Source organism: Ixodes scapularis, unplaced genomic scaffold (genome assembly GCF_016920785.2).
Source record: "Ixodes scapularis isolate PalLabHiFi unplaced genomic scaffold, ASM1692078v2 PGA_scaffold6__148_contigs__length_123643588, whole genome shotgun sequence".
In the NCBI taxonomy this organism is placed as follows: domain Eukaryota; kingdom Metazoa; phylum Arthropoda; class Arachnida; order Ixodida; family Ixodidae; genus Ixodes; species Ixodes scapularis.
Window position 1 is genome coordinate 28,977,996 of NW_024609881.1, and position 17,994 is coordinate 28,995,989.

The 17,994-nt window shown below is 44.3% G+C and overlaps 2 non-coding genes and 1 pseudogene across 2 annotated transcripts; all 3 read left to right on the top strand.

The window, feature by feature from the left end:
* LOC120839595 overlaps positions 1 to 17,994 on the top strand; it is a 53,612-nt pseudogene that overhangs the window by 4,294 nt on the left and 31,324 nt on the right.
* On the top strand, positions 77 to 160 carry Trnal-cag. The gene has a single exon. It is a non-coding gene; the product is annotated as a tRNA-Leu (tRNA).
* Positions 12,148 to 12,231, top strand: Trnal-cag. Its single transcript has one exon. It is a non-coding gene; the product is annotated as a tRNA-Leu (tRNA).

Below are 17,994 nucleotides of genomic sequence, written 5' to 3' on the forward strand. Positions count from 1 at the left end.
TGGCGTCTTTTTTTTTTATTTATTTATTTATTTAATGACACCGTGCAGACTGTCACAGAAAACGACGAGAAACAACGTCAGGATGGCCGAGCGGTCTAAGGCGCTGCGTTCAGGTCGCAGTCCGGTCTTCCGGGCGTGGGTTCGAATCCCACTTCTGACAATCTTTTGCTCCTGTAACCTCACAAGAACACATTAAGTAATAATAATAATAATAATCGTTTATTTCACCATAAGATTTTTATGGTGGCGACCAGGGACAAAAAGCTGTAGAAAACAGCTTGACGAGGTCCCCAACCGCCTACAAGCAGCAGAGCAGCGTGATACTCACAGTATAAAATACATACAGAGCACAAGCTATAGAAAGAATAGCAGAAAAGACCTTCGTCATCACACACTTTGTTAAGGCTGATTCACAGGATTGTTAACTTTTGTCACTTTCTAGCTTTTGAAGAAAGAAAAAAGAAACGTGATACAATCGCGACATAACTAATAAAAAACAGGAGAAAAGGATTTATGCACACGATCGACATCAAACAGGAGGGTCCGAATATCCTTGACAGATAATTTCTCCCAATCGAAGTTTTTTTCGGGAAATAAATTTAATAATTTCGGAATAGTGTATCTGAGCATTTGTGTTCCGTAGTTCGTTCTGGGAGTGACCACCTCCCAACAGCTCGCAGAACGAGTAGGATAAGGATGAACATATTGGGAAAGGCGTCCAATGCTCACTAGAAAGCTAGTATTTCTAATTTCTTCCACTTTTAGAGTAGTGGAAAGTCTGTAGTCGTAGAGAGAATATATACTAATAATGTGAAACTTCTTGAATAGATCGGCTGTAGGATGATCAAAATCTACATTCGCGATTGCCCTCACGGCTTTTTTTTTGCAAAATATTTATTTTATCAAGATTTGCTATTGGCCCTGATGGTTTGGCGTCTTTTTTATTTATTTTTTATTTATTTAAGACTGCGGTCCCACGGCAGCCATCTTGAACAAGGCGTTAGTTCAACCAATAGATGGCGACACGCACCCGTGGGGTGGCCGAAACATTGGTTCACAGTGAGATGGCTCGAGCACCATCACGTTCCCCTCGTGGCCTTGCTCGCGCCGCTGCCAGCTGTGCTCAGCTAGCTCAAGTAGCGTGGCCCAACAAACGCATGTATGCGAGAATGTCAGGCTGGGTATAAATTGTTCTCTGATATAGGGACATGCGGTTCGGCGGTTGTAACGGGCTTTCGCAATAAATCTTACCAAGAAGGAATCAAATGTTGATTGACGTGTCAATATTCTATCAATGAAAATTTCTTCTGCAGGAATGCACGCTCAGTGGACTTAATCTTCCAAGACACCAGCGGAAGCGGACGTCAAGTAAACTGCTTCGCGATTTACGGTACTTACCTTACCATTTTAATGACGACTAAAATAAGGTCACGAAATATTGTGTTTCACGGGTCCAGAAAATGTTGTAAAGGTTGTTACATTATCGGGTTCCCAGAAACCGTCTGGAAAGACTCGAAATCTTCCTTGAGTCCAACGCCACCATGAGCAGTAACTGAAAACGATCCACTATTCAGTCGGTGGGTGGCGAAGCGTATCCGCATCTGCGGAGTCATGGTCGATGCGTACCCTAAGTGGCTGGAAGTTTACAAGATGCCTGCCACGACGTCCAAACACGTCATTGACGTTCTACGGTCTCGTTTACCTAGTTTTGCCCTACCGAAAATACTTTTCTCTGATAACGCGCCAAATCTTGCTTCAAATAAAACAAACAAGGTTTTGAAAAAAAAAACAAAAAAACCGGCATCAGGCATCACATTAGTGCACCATACAATCCTGCAACTAACGGGCAAGCAGAACAGATGGCTTGCGAAACGAAAAAAAGCCCTTTTGAAGCTTACGGAAGAAGGCAGTTCAGTGAAGAATCGCCAAGTTCTTGTTCCAGCAGCGCGCGACGGTCTCATCTTACACGGTAAAAACACCCGCCCATGCAATATTTGGCGGACGAAGAGCCACACCCCTCGATCTCACGATACTGTGGCCTACGAACGAAGATCGAGAGGTTCGCAGATCGGGAGTAATGGCAGTTAATTCGGTCGGACAACTCGTCTACGTGAGGAATTTCAGCGGAAGTCGGGCCTTCCATGTAAAACTTGAGTAGAAAAGGCTATTTGTTGGTTGACCAGAAGGTGTCATCTCTCTGAATACGTTGGATATCAATGCCCTTGAATGTAAATATAACTAAATCACAAATTTTTTTTTCTGTATTGTGTAACATCCCTTGTATTTGATAGTAGAAGCTATGGTGGCGATTTGGACCTTTCACACCAGGCTCCTTTTTCTTATTTTTCGCCTCATACTCCTTTGCGGTTTCTGTATGCTTCAAGAATCTTTTGGAACGGTGACACTTTACATCAACGAGGTCATTTGTTCCAAGTAGTCAATCTCTGAATGCTGCTAGAAATCCGTTCCTCATATTAAAGAATAAGCCGCACTTCTGTACAGTGCAGTTTTCCTGTTCCACGTACAGTTGTAAAGCAGCATCCTGATTGATTCTACCATATTCTGTTGCGGGTGAAGAAGGTCTTTGGGTACACGATACTTGAAACAAGTCTGGCACTGTACGTTGTGGTTCGACACCCACTAATGTCGTCGTCCTTATAGAGCATCATCATTTAATAATTACCTTGTCACCTCATATTGCTCTTCATCAACAGTAAGTACAATAGGCTACCGCCGTATTATAATCCAAGAATTGAAAAATTGAGTCGTTCAGTCCTTCAAGAAATTTATTATTTATATAATGTTATTACGTTACATTACCTCGAGGCGATCGACGTCTATCTTGAATCTTCAGATACTTATACCTGTATATAAATTAGACGCAAAAGGGGGGGGGGGGGGGGGGGGGGGGGGCTCGGTGGCCGAGTGCATGATCTAGCGCACACCAGCTCGGAGCACTTGGAGCGAAAGCTCGCGCTGCAGAACTCGACCAGCCCCTGCCCGTTTCAATCTGGAAGAGCATCGTACGGCGTGCGGTCGTGTATCCCTACTGCATGGTGCACGTTAAAGACCCTAGGTTAGCGGTTGTACCGCACTGGCTAAATTGCTCATCTACAGCTGAGACACCAGACGCCCACTAAGGCAGACTAACTTCCGGCTGTATAAACATACACACAATTTCCAATTAGACGCATCATAACAAAGAACACAGCGTGCTGCCCCTTTTTTGGGTGCCTTTTTTAAACCAGCGAAAGCTCGCGCGTTCTTTCTTTTGAGACGGTTAGAGCGGTCGCACATAAAACCCGCGTTTCTCCTACCCGGCCGCTTCCTCCTCTCATTATGTGTAGTTGGTTATAACTAAATAAGCTATAATAATGGTGTGTTATTCATATTTACTTTCAGTTTCAGTCAGGGAAAAGGAGTTTCGCGGGAACTACAGCCGAAAAATGAGCTGCGCTTAGAGTAGCCGCACTGTCTTCCCCGACAGTGTTGTGAACGCCGCCATTTTGGTGCTTGTGCAGAGCAGGCGCAACTGCCGATCGTCATGATTCAAAAGTGCGACATCCTCAGCATTAGATTCGGTGTTAAGAAGCTCGTGTAATGTTGCTTTCTTTTGTCGCAAACTGTTTAAAATGGAGGACGGAAAAACGTTTCCTGTGATTTCAGATAAAGCTTCAAATAATTGGCAACCATGATTTTAAGCCACAATATGGCCAAGTGTCGTTACTCTGAAGCGTAGCTTATTTAATGACACTATAGTGTCATTAAATAAGCTGCGCTTCCATGATTTTAAGCCGCATTAAATAAGCTGGCAACCATGATTTTAAGCCACAATATGGCCAAGTGTCGTTACTCCGAAGCGTAGCTTATTTAATGACACTACAGTGTCATTAAATAAGCTGCGCTTCAGAGTAACGACACTTGGCCATATTGTGGCTTAAAATCATGGTTGCCAGTTAGCTGAAGTTTTATCTAAAATCACAGGAAACGCTTTTCCGTCCCCCACAAATGTTTAAACAACCCGCGACAGAGCATTGCAATATTGCATCAGCTTCCTAGCACCGCATCTAATGCTGAGGAAGTCGTACTTTTGGATCATGACGATCGGCAGTTGCGTTTGCTCTGAACAAGACCCAGAATGGTGGCGCCCAAAACAATTTTGGGGAACGGAGTGCCGATAATTTAAAGCTCATTTAGTGACTCTAAGCATGAAGTGAACTCGGGTGTATTCTTTTCCTCTTCGTCTTTATTGCTTATTGATTTCAATCATATCGAATAATGAACACATTATATCAGTCTACGCTTGTGGAATTATTTGTCTTAGATTTATTAACCTGACCCAGTACTTAAACCATTCATTTATCGATAGTAAATCTTCCAATATATTTTTTAAATGTGGAGGTAAAAAGACACGGATATTGATGATGATACAGACGCCAACGCCGCCCTCGGAAATTTTTTGAACATTTGAAATCAGCAGTTTGTCTGCCATCCGCCAGGTAGCGCAACAAAACACCCAAATAGTTTTTAATTATTTTTAAAAATAGCTAAGCTCTTCACCTATTAAAAAACCAAGGCAAGATCATTATGAAAGTTTAATACATCGCAATGTATATTTATTCCAAACAATAAATGTTTTTAGATGCCAATAAATCTGTTTGGTGTCCAAAAAAGATATGCGTCGAAAACAGGTAAGTTTGAAGGGCTCCTGGAGCGTTATGACTTTGAAAATGAAAAAAAAAAGCCATCGTCCACCTCTTGGGCAACCATTGTAGCTCTAAATGTTATATAAGATTTTATCATAGGTTAATTATTTCCGCAGCGGCGTTTGAAGTACCATGACTCGAAGCACAAAAAAGTGCTATGTTTGATATAAAATATCTAAACAAAAAAAGTTTACACAGCATTAAATTTTTTTCTGCATATTACCAATTATAAGCACTACATCTGTAGCTAATTTTATTGTCCTAGCTCTTGTCATTAAAAACATATTTGTGCTTAAAAATGTCAATTTTAGGGCAATATTTAGAGGGATGAAAAAAACAAAGTAGTGCAAATACCAAAAAACTGTATCGTTACTTTCTGCTCCGACATCATCTTAACAAAACTGCTATATTGGAACCGTGTTGTCTTTGATGGATCGTTCATAAAACATGAACTAGTGGAGCAAGTGAGGGTCCGCGCCATCATATTCGCAACGCTACAAATGCGCATGAACAGTAAAAACCAACACACACATAATATCAAATGAACGAGAATTGCATTGCCTTTCGAATGACATCAATCCCACAAAACAGTATTGAAAAGGAGATGAGTAATGACCTGCCAAAAAATACCTAAACTGCCACATTCAGTGGGACCGTGGCCTTAATGACGACTAAAAAAAGGTCACGAAATATTATGTTTCACGGGGTCCGGAAGTTGTTGTAAAGTTTGTTACATTATAGGGGGGGGGGGGGGGGTTAGAAAACAAACGCCGTTGCAATAATTTCGGAAGTACTGACACACATAATGTTGTAAGTACAGCTTAGGAGGAATATGATGAAAACCATCAGAAGAAATAGGAAGACATTTATTTGCAATGAAGACGCTATGTATGAACGGCGTTTAGCGACGGCAAGTTATGAGCGTTCGGGAATTTATAAGTTGACGTGATTGCTAATTATGGACATGCGGGCAATGAAGACCAGTTTTTTCGGGAGATGGTGTTGCGGTGATGACCTGATATCGGACGACTCATGGCAGACGAACAAGCAAGTTTCTTCTCAGCGAATGGTAAGTGTCCAGTGTCAAGCACAACACGTGGCTACCGACGTTGTCGATATTTCGAACAGTTACCGCTTTCGACAAAAGTCCTGGCACCTGGGCTAACTTTGTGGAAAGACTCGAAGTCTTCCTTGAGTCCAACGCCATCATGAACAGTAAATAAAAACGATCCACTATTTAATCGGTGGGTGGCGAACGTATCCACATCTGCGGAGTCATGGGCGATGCGTACTCTAAGTGGCTGGAAGTTTACACGATGCCTGTCACGACGTCCAAACACGTCATTGACGTCCTACGGTCTCTTTTACCTACTTTTGCCCTACCGAAAATGCTTTTCTCTGAGAACGCGCCAAATCTTGCTTCAAATAAAATAAACAAGTTTTTGAAGAAAAAAAAAAAAAAACGGCATCAGGCATCACATTAGTGCACCATACCATCCTGAAACTAACGGGCAAGCAGAACAGATGGTGTGCGAAACGAAAAAAAAAAGACCTTTTGAAGCTTACGGAAGAGGCAGTTTAGTGAAGAATCGCCAGGTTCTTGTTCCGGCAGCATGTGACTGTCTCATCTTACACGGAAAAAAACCCGCCGAAGCAATATTCGGCGGACGAAGAGCCACACCCCTCGATTTCATGATACTATGGCCTACGAACAAAGATCGAGAGATTCCCTGATCGGGAGTAATGGCAGTTTATTCGGTCGGACAACTCGCCTACGTGAGGAATTTCAGCGGAAGTCGGGCCTTCCATGTAAAACTTGAGTAGAAAGGCTCTATGCTGGTTGACCTGGAGGTGTCATCTCTCTGAATACGTGTGATATCAATGCCCTTAAGGTTAAATATAACTAAATCACAAAACTCTTTTGTGTATTGTGTAACTGCCCTTGTATTTGATAGTAGAAGCTATGGTTGTGATTTGGACCTTTCACACCAGGCTCCTTTTTCTTATTTTTCGCCTCATACTCCTTTGCGGTTTAAGTATGCTTCAATAATCCTTTGGAACGGGGACAATTTACGTCAACGAGGCTATTTGTTCCAAGCAGTCAATCAGGGAATGCTGCTATAAATCCGTCCCTCATATTAACGAATAAGCCGCACTTCTGCACAGTGCAGTTTTCCTGTTCCACATACAGTTGTAAAGCAGCATCCTCATTGATTCTACCATATACTGTTGCGGGTGAAGAAGGTCTTTGGGTACACGTTACTTGAAACAAGTCTGGCACTGTACGTTGTAATTCGACACCCACTAATGTCGTCGTCCTTATAGAGCCTCATCATTGAATCATTACCTCGTCACCTCATATTGCTCTTCATCAACAGTAAGTACAATAGGCTACCGCCATATTACAATCCAAGAATTGAAAAATTTAGTCGTTCAGTCCTTCAACAGGTTTATTATTTATATAATGTTATTACGTTACATTACTTCGAGACGATCGACGTCCATCGTCGATCTTCAAATACTTATACCTGCATGATGAATTAGACGCACAAAGTGGGGAGGCGGGGGGGGGGGGGGGGGGGGGTCGGTGGCCGAGTGCATGGTCTAGCGCACACCAGCTCGGAGCACTTGGAGCAAAAGCTCGCGCTGCAGAACCCACCCCGCCCCTGCCCGTTTCGATCTGGAAGATCATCGTACCGGCGTGCGGTCGTGTATGACCACTGCGTGGTGCACGTTAATAATAATAATAATAATAAATCTTTATTTTACGTGCCCACAAACAACTTTACAGTCTATGATGTGGTGCACACAAAGAAAATTAAAACACAGCACTGTATCAAGCATTGAAATACTTGTCACAATGAAAATATAAACAGAAAACAGAAACTGAAAAACTATACAGAACCCGCCTTACAATAGGTAATTCAAGGACATCCACTTTCGCACATAAAACATAAACTGGTTTGAACAAAAAAAACTGTCAAGATGGTTCTTATTAAATGCTAATTGGATTCTCGATAAAGGAGACACAGATGACATACAAGATGGGTAAAAGGTTAGCACATTCCTACTGATCCTTGACGGAACATGAAAGTCTATGAAACGCAATATATCAATTGAATTCACTTCTCCGTGTAGAACTGTGTGAAGAAATATAAAATCTCTGCATTGCCTCCGCACAGCAAGCTTGTGCATCGCAAATCGAACAAGTAACGTTTCATAATGGTAAAAATATTTCCTTCCAATATAACGGTCGTACACAATTCGAATAATTCGTTTTTGTATATTTTCTATTGAAAGAGCCTGAGATAACGTTAATGAATTCCAAATGATTGAGCCAAATTCTAATCTTGACCTCACTAATGTTTTAAACAAGTGCAGTAAACAACGGGGGGTAGAAAACTGGCGACACAACCGTGAAATCATTCCCAACACTCTCAGTGCTGCATTCACGGTTATAGACACGTGATTATTAAAGGATAGTGAACTATCGATGAATACACCAAGATCCTTGATAAAAGGAACCCGAGGAATCGGGGCCCCTCCCAAATTATATAAAAAAATAAAGTATGTCACGCTTTCTGGATAACACAATTGATTTAGTTTTCTTGGGGTTAAGTGACAAGCGGTTTTTGGCGCACCATTCAGAAACACGTTCTATGTCAGCCTTGAGCCGGGAGCAATCAGATAGTGACCTCACACTTATAAAAGGCTTAACATCATCGGCAAACAAAAGAGTTTTTGCATCTGTAATGCGGGAAACAAGATCATTTATGAACGAAAGGAATAAAAGTGGTCCCAGGATGGATCCCTGGGGTACACCAGAACTTGAAATAAACTCGTCAGAGTAGCTATCAGAAATGCGAACAGAGTTTCGACGACCAATGAGATACGTGAAAAACCACGCGCAAAGATGCGGGCTGAAACCATGCAAAGCAAGCTTCTGTAGCAGTAAATTATGACATACACAATCGAACGCTTTCGACATGTCAAAATAAATTGCATCTACCTGTCCCCTACTTGACACCACTGGTGCAGAGTAACTTAAAAACGAGCATAAATTTGACTCAACTGACCTACCCTTCAAAAAACCGTGTTGAGATGCAGATATCATTGGGCTAAGGTAAAATTAAACACGTTTATATATTTGCTGTTTCAATAACTTCTGAAAAAACTACATGACAATGACACAGGACGGTAATTATTAACCAATGTCGAATCATCAGGTTTGCGGTTGTACCGCACTGGCTAAATTGCTCATCTACAGCTGAGACACCAGACGCCCACTAAGGCGGACTAACTTCCGGCTGTATAAACATACACACAACAATTTGCAATTAGACGCATAATAACAAAGAACACAGCGTGCCGCCTCTTTTCTTTGGATGCCTTTTCTTTTTTAAACCAACGCAACCTCGTGCGTTCTCTCTTTTGAGACGGTAAGAACGGTCGCACATAAAACCCGCGTTTCTCCTACCCGCCCGCTTCCTCCTCTCGTTATGTGTATTTGGTTATAACTAGTGCTCCGTGTTTTCGGATAAATCCGAAAAACTCCGAAAAACACCCGCCGGTAAAATTTTTGTCAGTTCGAATTTATCCGATAAATTCCGAATTGGTATGTGCCCATGCCACCCCCCCCCCTTTTTTTTTCCGCAACAACAATTTTTTTTTATATATATATTGAGCAGCGCAGGATCAATGTTCTTGGGAAAATTACACCATAATTATCTTTCAAGCCTCGGACCGTTGTCAAAAGGGGGTCTTACGGCTTGTCTCGTCAAGGTTGGTTCTGGGAAAGAGGTCATCGTACCATTCGTGTCACGTCAAAAGCCACTCTTTTGGTTTCCAGTTTGGGCCATGGGGTTTGGGATTTAGAGAAAGGAGAAGGTATGTTCCTAGGGTAACAGTGAAAGCTATGGATTATAGAGATTGTGTAAGATAGGGAAGAGGGGCAGTTGAAACTTCTCTATTGCATCCATAACCGCTCCACCTCGCGCGGCCGCGGGATAGATTGATGGGATGACTACGAGCTTCCTTGCGGATACCTCCGGCAGTTTATTGATTTTAAGGTATCGACGCTTATCGAAGCCACACTTGTGTGCGACCTTTGTCGTGGGACAAATTAGTATTGCCAATGACACCGATGCCAAACTCAACTGAAAAAAATCTTAATTGATAAAGCGCGTTTTATTTTTTATAATACGTTTGCATCCACTTATTATTTATTATTTTTAATAGGAAACGCTGCGTAATTAATCTCCAAATTTCGGGGAATTGGGGATTTACAAAAAATAAACTCCGATAAACACCGAATTTTTGATAAAAAATGAACTCCGAAAAACACCCTCCGAATTTCACGAAAAATAAACTCCAAAAACACGGAGCCCTAGTTATAACTAGATAAACTATAATAATGGTGTATTATTCATATTTACTTTCAGTTTCAGTCAGGGAAAAGGAGTTTCGCGGGAACTAGAGCCAATAAATGATCTGCGCTTAGAGTATCGGCACTCTCTTCCCCAACAGTGTTGTGAACGCCGCCATTTTGGTGCTTGTGCAGAGCAGGCGCAACTGCCGATCGTCATGATTCAAAAGTGCGACATCCTCAGCATTAGATTCGGTGTTAGGAAGCTCATGCAATGTTGCTTTGCTTTGTCGCAAACTGTTTAAAGTGTAGGGCGGAAAAGCGTCTCTTGGGATTTCAGATAAAGCTTCAAATAACTGGCAACCATGATTTTAAGCCACAATAAGGCCAAGTGTCGCTACTCTGAAGCGTAGCTCATTTAATTGCACTATTCATGCTCTTCTTCAAGACGCTTGTAATACCTGGAGGGGCCATGACGTAAGCCCCGTGGATTCCACTAGCCACTACCTTTTGACACCTGCCTCTTCTTCATTGTTCCCGCTTGTGCCAGTAAATTAGCTACGGTTCAGAGTAACGACACTTGGCCATATTGTGGCTTAAAATCATGGTTGCCAGTTATATGAAGCTTTATCTAAAATCACACGAAACGCTTTTCCGTCCCTCACAAATGTTTAAACAACCCGCGACAGAGCATTGCAATATTGCATCAGCTTCCTAGCACCGCATCTAATGCTGAGGAAGTCGTACTTTTGGATCATGATGATCGGCAGTTGCGTTTGCTCTGAGCAAGACTCAAAATGGCGGCGCCCAAAACAATTTTGGGAGCGGAGTGCCGATACTTTAAAGCTCATTTAGTGACTTTAGGCATAAAGTGACCTTGGGTGTATTCTTTTCTTCTTCGTCTTCATTGTTTATTGATTTCAATCATATCGAATAATGAACATATTATATCACGCTACGCTCGTGTAATTATTTGTCTTAGATTTATTAGCCTGACCCAGTACTTACACCATTCAGTTATCGATAGTAAATCTTCCAATATATATTTTAAATGTGAGGGTAAAAAGACACGGAGATTGATGATGATGCAGACGCCAACGCCGCCCTCGGAAATTTTTTGAACATTAGAAATCAGCAGTTTGTCTGCCACCCACCAGGTAGCGCAACGAAACACCCAAACAGTTTTTAATTGTTTTTAAAATTAGCTAAGCTCTACACTTATTAAGAAACCAAAGCAAGATCATTGTGAAAACTTAATACATCGCAATGTATATCTATTCCAAACAATAAATATTATTAGATGCCAATAAATCTGTTCGATTTCCAAAAAAGATATGCGTCAAAACAGGTAAGTTTGAAACGCTCCTGGAGCGTTATAACTTTGAAAATGAAAAAAGCCATCGTCCACCTCTTGGGCAACCATTGTAGCTCTAAATGTTATAAAAGATTTTATCATAGTTTAATTATTTCCTCAGCGGCATTTGAAGTACCATGACTCGAAGCACAAAAAAGTGCTATGTTTGATATAAAATATATAAACACAAATATTTTACACGACATTAAAGTTTTTTCTGCTTATTACCAATTATAAGCACTACATCTGTCGCTAATTTCATTGCCCTAGCGCGTGTCATTAGAAACATATTTGTGTTGAAAAATGTCGATTTTAGGGCAATATTTGGAGGGATGAAAAAAAAAAAAAAAAAACAAAGTAGTGCAAATACCAAAAAAGTGTATCCTTACATTCTGCTTCGACATCATCTTAACAAAACTGCTATATTGGAACCGTGTTATTTTTAATAGATCGTTCATAAAACATGAACTAGTGGAGCAAGTGAGGGTCCGCGCCATCATATTCGCAACGCTACAAATGCGCATGAACAGTAAAAACCAACACATACATAATATCAAATAAAAGAGGATTGCATTTCCTTTCGAATGACATCAATCACAGAAAACAGTATTTAAAAGGAGATGAGTAATGACCTGCCAAAAAGTATTTAAACTGCCACATTCAGTGGGACCGTGGCCTTAATGACACCGTGTAGACTGTCAAAGAAAATGACGAGAAACAACGTCAGGATGGCCGAGCGGTCTAAGGCGCTGCGTTCAGGTCGCAGTCCGGTCTTCCGGGCGTGGGTTCGAATCCCACTTCTGACAATTTTTTGCTCCTGTACACTCACAAGAACACGTTAATTGGCCCTGATAGTATGGCGTCTTTTTTTATTATTTATTTATTTAATGACACCGTGTAGACTGTCAAAGAAAATGACGAAAACAACGCCGAGGCGCCGAGGCGAACGGACGTGATAATCATGAGTTCCGGCTTAGCGGTGAAAACGGCCGCGTCAGGTCGTGGTACGTCTGTGTTTGAAAACGCTGACGAATATAAGATTATTCTGCCCCAACTGCCAACAGGTTATGTTGTGACCAACGCGGTCTTTTTGCACTGCGACGTAAAAGGACGGCCCTATCGCATTCAAGACTTCCGCCTGGAACTTCAACGGCTGAACTTGCTGAGGGACTTGGCCTGCGCCAGGCCACATCAGAGGAATCACGTGTGGCTACTGAAGATGCAGTCACCTGCTGCCAAGCAAAGGTTGGTGGAGGCGCAAGAGCTGAAGATCTAAGGTGGGGGGGGGGGGGGGGGGAGGGGAGGGGAGGGGGAGGGGGCGGTGCCTCGTCATCGACCTGGCGATTACGGCTGTGAAGCTTAAGCTCCACTGGGTCCCGTACGACGTTCCTAACGGCCGCGTGAAGGAGCTGGAGCGCTACGGCGAGGTGTCCGAGGTAGCGAGGGATTTTTTCCGGGAGAAGGGGTTTGAGGCTGTCGAGTCCAACACCCGCAGTGTACGCCTGACCCTCAATGAAGGCTACACTGTAGACAGCCTCCCCCACGAGATGCGCCTGGAAGTTTTAAGGTCCTGGTCGTGGCGCCTGGCCGTGCTCCGCTCTGTCTTCGGTGCCGTCATACGGGCCACATTCGCCGGGACTGTCGCGTCCCCCGCTGCTCTGACTGCCACCGCTACGGCCACGACGCAGCAGACTGCGTCAAGACCTACGCCTCGATAGCCCTGGACCGCAAGTTGGACGACAACTCTGAATACCTAATGGTTTGCGTCGAGGCGGAGGAAGCCGTGGGAGGGTCGCCTCCAACCGCCCTGCAACCGGCGGAACAGTGTGAAACGTCTGCAACCAAGGACGACGGTAATCCTGATACAGCGTCTCCAGAGAGCAACTCCGAGGCCACGACGGAGGAGCCAGCCACACCCGGCGCAGCGGCCATGAAACACCTACCCGAGGAGCAAGCATGTCCCGAAGGTGGACCATCTGCTGCATCGAGCGGCCTTCCCAGCGTTGAGAATAATGACGCAGCAGTGGTTGACGGGCAGTACAACGCCATGGACTTCACTCAGACAATCAAGCGTCGAGGGAACCTGTGGCTACGCCAGCTGGCACCTGCGGACCGAACCCCTACACGGTGCCTGTGCCAGGGTCTAAGAAGTCGAAGGTCGCGGTGAAGACGCGTGTCCCGCCGGACGATGGTCGTCGAATAGACTCCCTGTGAGTGTATGGCTTTTCCGGCTGTACTTGTCTCTGGCGCTGTTCTTTACCAGAGTTCTTCTACTTTTGTGCGCGTGACTTCTCCTTTTTTGTCCGTGCCTATTTCGCTCTTTGTCTGCCCCGCCCCCCCCCCCCCCCTTTTTTTTTTAACCGTTCATAAACCTTGAGCAATCTTTGCTTGTGGGCACTTTGAACGTGCGCGGCTTATGTGCCAGACGTCGCCAATACCAGGTGCACCGTTTGTTTATTGAGAAGGACCTGGACATAGTCGCGGTTCAGGAAACGAAAATGGAAGGCGAGGCTCAGACGGAAAGCATAGTACGACTTTTTGAACCGAGGTATGACATGTGCGTCAGCCACGCTAAGGGGACGTCGAAGGGGGGGCGGGGGTCTTTTATTTTTGAGGAAGTCAATGGCGACCGTAGAGCAAGTCATTAGACAGTTTTAGTGGATCGTACGCTATAGCTTTGCGTACGCAAGGAAATTGCGGGTCGTGAGTGCGCATGCGCAGAACGCAATAAAAGGGCTAGCGTATTGCGTACGCACGCAACGATGGGGATTTTGCGTTGCTGGCTAGCGGGCCTTGCGGGACGCTCTCGAGAGATCTGGGACCCAACGAGAGCGCCAGTTTCAAGATGGCGGTTGCCTCGACTGGCGCAGCAAGGGCGACGTGGTGTTTTCGAAGTTCTGTGTTAGGTGAAATTGCGTGATGTTCAGCTCGGCGATTCTTTCTGGGACCTACCGCGGTCGAATCAGATCGCCGTGCAGCTGAAGGAGTACACAGTGAAAATTCGCCACTCGGAATGTGCGTCGACGCTGCGATCTGCTCAACGCTAAGTCTATTCCCACAGTTCATCGCCGACGGACGAACGACTCTAAAAGAAATCGCCGAAGTTCTCGCTATGCACTGGACATCAGGGTCATGAATTTCATTCCGCGATAGCATTGGTAAAAGGTGCCGTTTCAGCGGGACGAGTGACGGAGGCTCCGTGATCGAATTTGGCTACGCACTCGTACTCGTAGCCTCTGTACCCCGCAGAAAAGCGCGCTTGACGAGGCAGCTGTGGCTTGGTTTAATCTGAAATAAAATAATTGGATACTTTTTCTTTTTCAATATTTCTTTCCAGGAGCATGGTTGCGCTATAAGCACGCGGAATTCTACGGCCCTAGCAAATTTAACCAAGATCATGCGCGGTGTTCACTCGAAAACGTAACGCACAACTAAATTCGGTCCGAGCAGGTCATTTTTAGCGTACGCTATACTATTGTGTATTGCGTACGTAAGATCCAGCAACGCTATACTGAAACTCTCTATTAGCCGTGATGCGGGGCGCTTTGTTTTGTGCGATTTTTTCTTTCCAAATGTCAAGTTTCGCGTGCTTTGCATTTACGCCCCTACGAAGGCAGATGAACGGTTTTTTTTTTTCGAGTTCATCGAACAGTATCTGCGATCGGACCGCATCGTTATTTTGTTGGGGGATTTTAACTGTGTTTGTGCAGCGCAGGACAGATCGAACAGTGCGCGTTTCAGGGATAAGAGAACACATTTCTTAAATGGCATGGTCGATCGTTGTAATTTCGAAGATGTTGCACTTTCCGCGTCGAGTGGGAGAGAGGGGCAGTGTACGCATTTTCAAAGCGCCAGTCATGCGCGCTTGGATCGTGCGTACGTTTCGCTCGACCTTGTTAGAGCGCGCAAGCAGTACGCGGTCGACCACGTCTCTTTCAGTGACCCTGCTTTTGTTTCTTTTTAAAATTTGTTCCCCTAAAGAGGCGCCGAAGAAGTTCGTGTGGGGTTTATGGAAGTTTAATGCCAAGATTCTTAAGGACGATTGTTTTTCTAAGGCAGTGCGCCAAAAGCTGGAGCAGTTGGCAAGCGCGAAAGGGGAGGAGTTCGGCGTTAAATGGGAGTTATTTAAACAAGAAACGAAGATGGCAGCTATTGAACGCTCCAGTTCCTTGAAGCACGATGAAGAAAAAGAAATGCGTGATTTAAACGAACTTTTTCAGAAGTTGATCCAGGAAGAATGCCTTTCGCCTGGTATCTTTTTCAACAAGATTACTAGTATCAGGAAACGCCTCGAGGTTCTTGATACCGAACGGTATAGGAGGCTTTGGTACGTGCGCGGTTCAAGCGGTTATCGTGCGGTGAGATACCCACGAAGAGGGCGATAGCGGTGGAAAAGACATACGCCAGTAAAAGGGACATCGGCGAGATTTTGTATCAAGGGGTTCAATCACGCGATAAAGAAGTAATCGAACGGGCTTTCATCGACTACAATAAAGACCTTTTCAGCTGCCGCGTGCCCAAAAAGGATGAGTTTGAAGCCTATTATTTACCGTTAATGCCGCGCCTTTCGGATGAATTGCAGGAAAAATTGGAACAGCCCATTATGTTATGGGAAGTTGAAAAGGCGATCGACAATTTGCAGATCGGAAAAGCGCCAGGACCGGACGGTTTGGGCGCCGAGTTTTGCAAAGAGTTTAAAGAACAACTTGCCCCTTTTTTGTACTGCGTCTTTCGTGAAGCGTACAGGCTTAATGTTTTGCCTCCATCGTTTTTATGCACGCACACCATTTTCATACAGAAGAGTGACGACCCTATAAAACTTGCGTTTCGTTGGTTCGTACCGCCCGATCACACTAACGAACATTGATTATAAAATTCTGATGAAGGTCTTAGCGGAACGTTTGCAAAGCGTTATAGGAGTATCGTCGGCCCACACCAGACGTGTGGAATAAGAGGGAGAAGCATAGTTACAAACACACATGTCGCCCGCAGTATTTTGGAGTGCTGCGACGCTATGGTGCGAAGGGTTGCTATGTTACAGGTAGATTTAGAAAAAGCCTTCGACCGCGTGTCGCACGAAATTCTTTTTTCACTTTTAAGCTATGTTAATTTAGTTTCTGTTCTGTGTAATGGCGTGCGCATGGCGTACAAAAATTGTGCGACTAGACTTGTGGTAAACAAGTCTGTCAGCGAGCGCATTCGGCTTTTTTCTTCAGTGCGACAAGGCTGTCCACTTTCGCCTTTGCTGTTTTGTATTTTTTTTTTAGCCGTTTTGTTTAAGTATTATTCGGAGTGAGTTCATCCGGGGGTTTCAGTTACAAGCTACTGAAGTGCGTATTTTGTCGTACGCGGACAATGTGGCGATTTTTTGTGTGGACAAAGAAAGTGTCATCAAAGCCATAGAGCTATCGGAAATGTTTTGTGACAATACATGTAGTTCCGTTAATTGGGAAAAGTGTTTGGGGTTGTGGCACGGCAATTGGCCTTCAACGCCGGTTGTCTTTGAACGTGTTGTATGGACCGAATCGCCGCCCCGCTATCTTGGGGTTCCCCTCGAGTACTACCGCACCAACGACGAGTATTGGCGCGGTCAAGTTGAAGCTTTACGTGAAAAGGCGACCAAGTCGAGAGGTGGGGGGTTATCAATCTTCGCTCGCGCAGCTGTCTGCAATGCGTTTCTTGCAGCCAAAGTGTGGTACATCTTGCAGGTGCTGCACTGCTCGCGAATCAACGTACAACGTATGCACCGTGTCTTTGTAGTTTTTATTTGGTGCTCTGTATGGGAGCGTACCAGCCGCACTCATCTTTTTCGTGGTCTCAAAGACGGTGGTTTCGGCCTGCCTTATTTGTTTGTGAGGCAGTTGGTCAACAGATTTATTTTTCTCCGCGACCAAAAAGACCCTTTCTTGCGAACCATCATTCAAGTTCGGCTAAGCAGAGCGATTCCTAGTTTTGTTGTTTCATCGAGCGAGGACTTCAGTGCCTGTGTGCGGGGTTTTTTGAAAGAAGTTGTGGGGGCGTATTGTTTTTTAGTCACTCGTTTCTCGCTTGAATACGTGTCCGGAGTGTCACGTAAACGACTAACGACAGATTTGATTGATGTACTTTTTCCCATTCCCATGTATCGTTTTTTGTATAGTGCAGGCCCAGGGTAGGACGTGTTAAAACGAGTCAAAAGAATGCTGGTGCCCCCGAACACTTTTTCAAGCTGCACAGTCAGACGCTTCCAGTCAAAGCCTGGTTGGTCGAAAAAGGCCTGCCAGTTGCATGGTCTGACAACTGCATCCTTTGCAAAAAGCAAGAGACCGTTGAACACGTCTTTCTAGACTGTTGGGACGCTGTCTTTTTTTGGGGTGTCCTCCAAAGGACCCTCAAAAAAGACCTCCCATTAACGCAACATGGCATACGTTACTTAGCTGTCGAAGATGAAAATGGTGTTCCTTTCGACATGCTCCTGCTGCTCGGCCTGCACAGCATATGGCGATTCCGTATGGCTGCGCGGCACGCAGATGTTGATGTGCGTCCTGTTTATAAATACGTTGTAGAGTACATATGTTTCTTGAAGGAAA